The following is a 3,683-nucleotide window of genomic DNA, read 5'->3' on the forward strand; positions in this document are numbered from 1 at the left end:
AGAGAGAGAGAGAGAGAGAGAGAGAGAGAGAGAGAGAGAGAGAGAGAGAGAGAGATATTCAGTTCTTGAAAATATATTTTTATTTAAATAGGTTTTAGGTCGAAGACAGAGGTCCATGTACTTTGTGGTAGCATAACTGGGAAAACTGAAAACAAGTAGGCCCTAGATAAGATGATAAAGTTAATTCAATGTAGCCCTGGTGTTGGATATGTGAATAGATTGTCTACATAAATTAAGAGAGGCTACAAGTCTACAACTCTCAATAGTTATTGCTTGTTTGTTTGTTTGTTTGCTTATTTGTTTGTTTTAAACTCCTGATTGTATTCCTCTTTCCATTCACCCTCCAAGAGTTCTACATCCCATATCTCTTTCCCAACCCCAAGTCCCCACAATGTCCACACCCACCACTACCCTACTAGAACTCTAAACTCCTTGGGGCCTTCAGTTTTTGAGGGTTAATTGCATCTTCTCTAACTAATCTCACCCCCAGCAGTTCTCTGCTGTATATGTCTAGGGGTGCTCATTTAAGCTGATATATTATATGCTGCCTGGTTGGTGTTTCGGTATCTGAGAGATCTTGGTGTTCCAGGTTAATTCAGACTGCTGCTCCTCCTATAGGGTCACTCCCCTCCTCAACTTCTTCCAGATTTCCTTTAATTCCACCACAGGGATCAGCAGCTGCTGTCCATTGGTTGGATGCAAATATCTGCATCTGAATCTTTCAGATGTTTGTTGGGTCTTTTGGAGGACAGTCATGATAGGTCCATTTTTGTGAGCACTCCATAGCCTCAGTAATAGTGTCAGGTCTTGGGGTCTCCCCTTGAGCTGGATTCAACTTTAGGCCTGTCACTGGGCCTTCTTTTCCTCAGGCTCCTCTTCATTCCCATCCCTGTAGTTCTTTCAGTCAGAAACAATTATGGGTCAGAGATTTGACTGTGGGATAGCAACCCCATTCCTTACTTGATGCTCTTTCTTTCTGCTGGAGATAGGCTCTACAAAATTCCTCTCTCCAACATAGGACATTTCACTTAAGGTCCCTCTCTTTGAGTCCTAAAAATATCTTACCTCCCAGGTCTCTGGTACATTCTGGATGGTCCCCCTAACTACCTATATCCACAGGTTGCATGTTTCAATTCTCTCTGCTGGTGTCAGGTAATTCAGTCCTTTTTCCCAGGCAATATGTGATCGTGTTCCCCTCTCAATGCCCCTCATCCCCTTTCTTTGCCCAGTCCCTACCTTCTCCCTTGTGGTTGCTTTCTTTTCCCTCCCAAGTGGTACTGAGATGCATGTCCTTAAGGGTCTGAGTTACCTCACTCAGGAAGATATTTTCTACTTCCATTAATTTGCCACCAAAACTGAGGATGTTTCCATTCCTAATAGCTGAATAGTATTCCATTGTGTAAATGAACTAAGGCTGCTATGAAAATAGTAGAACTCATGTTCCTGTGGCATGGTGGGCATCTTTTGGATATATTTCCAAGAGTAGAATTTCTGGGTTTTCAGGTAGATCTCTTTCCAATCAATCTGAGTAAACGCCAGACTGATTTCCAGAGTGGTTGTACTAGTTTGCAATTCCACCAGCAATGGAGGAATGTTTTTCTTTCTTCATATCTTTACCAAGATGTGTGGTCAACTGAGGTTTTGATCTTAGGCTTTCTGATTGGCATAAGGTAAAACCTCAGGGTCATTTTAATTTTCATTTGTCTCATCATTAAGGACTTTTAATGTTTCTTTACGTCCTTTTCAGCCATTTGAAAATCCTCTGTTTTGAATTTAGTTTATTTCTATACCCCATTTTTATATTGGGTTGGTTTTTTGGTGATTAGCTTCTTGAGTTCTTTATATGTTTTGGATATTAGCCCTCTATAGGCTGTTGGGTGAGTGAAGATTTTCCCCAATCTCTAGGATGCCTATTTGTGTCATTGAATATGTCTTTGCTTTACAGAAGCTTTCCAGTTTCATGAGGTTCCACTTATAAATTCTTAATCTTAGAGAATGAGACATTACAGTTATGATTAGGTAATTTCCCCCTGTGTCAATGAATTAAAGGCTCTTTGCCAATTTCTTTTCTACTAGACACAGTGTATCTGGCTTTATGTTGAGGCTCTTAATCCACTTGGATGTGAGCTTTGTGCAAGGGGTCAAATATGGGTCTATTTTCATTTTTCTACAGACATTTGGTTAGACCAGTCCCATTTATAAAAGATGCTTTCTTTTTTCTGTTGTATATTTTTGGCATCTTTGTCAAAGTTCAAGTGTCCATAAGTGTGTGGTTTTATTTCTAGGTCTTCATTTCTATTCCATTGATCAACTTCTCTGTCTCCATACCAATACCATGCAGTTTTTATCACTATTGCTCTGTAGTAAAGCTCGAGGACAGGGATAGTAATTCCCCCAGCTGTTCATTTATTGTTAAGTAATTTTTATGCTATTCTGTGGTTTTTTTGCCTTTCCAGATAAATTAGAGAATTGCTCTTTCAATGTCTTTGAAGAAGTGTGTTGGGATTTTGATGAGGATTGCATTGAATCTACAGATTGACTTTGATAGGATGTCCATGAAAACTTGGTTAGGGAAGAAATAAAGAAATTAAAGTCTTTCTGTGATTTACTGAAAATATTGACACGTCATACTCAAACTTATGGGACACAATGAAAGCAGTGTTAAGAGGAAAATGCGTAATACTATGTATCCTGGTAAAGAAATTGGAAAGATCTTACAACAATAACTTAACAGTACACATGAAAGCTCTAGAACAAAAAGAAGGAAATTCACCCAAGAAGAGAAGATGGCAAAAAATAGTAAATCAACCCAATAGAAACAAAGAGAACACTACAAAAAATCAACAAAACTACAAGCTGGTTCTTTGAGAGAATCAACAGGATAGATAAACCCCTACCCAAAACAACTAATGGACCCAGAGGCTGTATCTAAATTGACAAAATCAGAAATGAAAAGGGAGACATAATAACAGAAACGGAGGAAATTCAAAAAATCATGAGACCCTACTAAAAAAGCCTATACTCAATAAAACTGGAAAATCAAGATGAAATGGATGGTTTTCTAGACAGATACCACATACCTAAGTTAAATCAAGAATAAGTAAATTGTGTTGTATGAAAGGAGAGAAGGTTAGCACTCCCCTGGACAAGGATGGAAGAGGCCCTTGGGCCTAACAACACACATATGGTTAAGGCATTGTCACCTACTTTGTGGCATCTAACCACTGTTTTTTTTTTTTTTTTGTATTTATAAAACACTAAAAGCAGTGTTGCTCTGCCTGCTGCTTCACTGTTCTGCAAGGTGGCAGTGCTTCAACTGAAATAATGAATATTTTGGAAACTGCTAAATTCTATGTTAAATACTGTGCAGAATAATGGAAACAGTGCAGTTGGTAACAGGTGGTTTGGATATTTTTGTACTTGATTTGATGTGTGACTTCTTTTCATATACTGTTAAAATCATGTATGTTTTGACATTGTTTAAAATTCAGTTTTTGTATCTTGGGGCAAGACTGCAAACTTTTTATACCTTTTGGTTATAAGCCCTGTGTTTGCCATCCTTGATCACTTGGCGGTGACTTTGTGGGGATTGGAGAGGAGGAGTTAAGACACACTGACTCTACCACAGACACACGTGTATACTTTCTACCTAGTTACTAGAGTAAATAAAACTGAGTCACTAT

At 38.4% G+C, this 3,683-nt stretch overlaps 1 non-coding gene across 1 annotated transcript; it reads left to right on the top strand.

Moving 5' to 3' along the window:
- Positions 1-3,107: 3,107 nt before the first annotated feature.
- LOC115032529 lies at positions 3,108-3,233 on the top strand. The gene has a single exon (XR_003838185.1). It is a non-coding gene; the product is annotated as a U6atac minor spliceosomal RNA (small nuclear RNA).
- Positions 3,234-3,683: the final 450 nt, after the last annotated feature.

Source organism: Mus caroli, chromosome 1 (assembly GCF_900094665.2).
Source record: "Mus caroli chromosome 1, CAROLI_EIJ_v1.1, whole genome shotgun sequence".
NCBI classification, from domain to species: domain Eukaryota; kingdom Metazoa; phylum Chordata; class Mammalia; order Rodentia; family Muridae; genus Mus; species Mus caroli.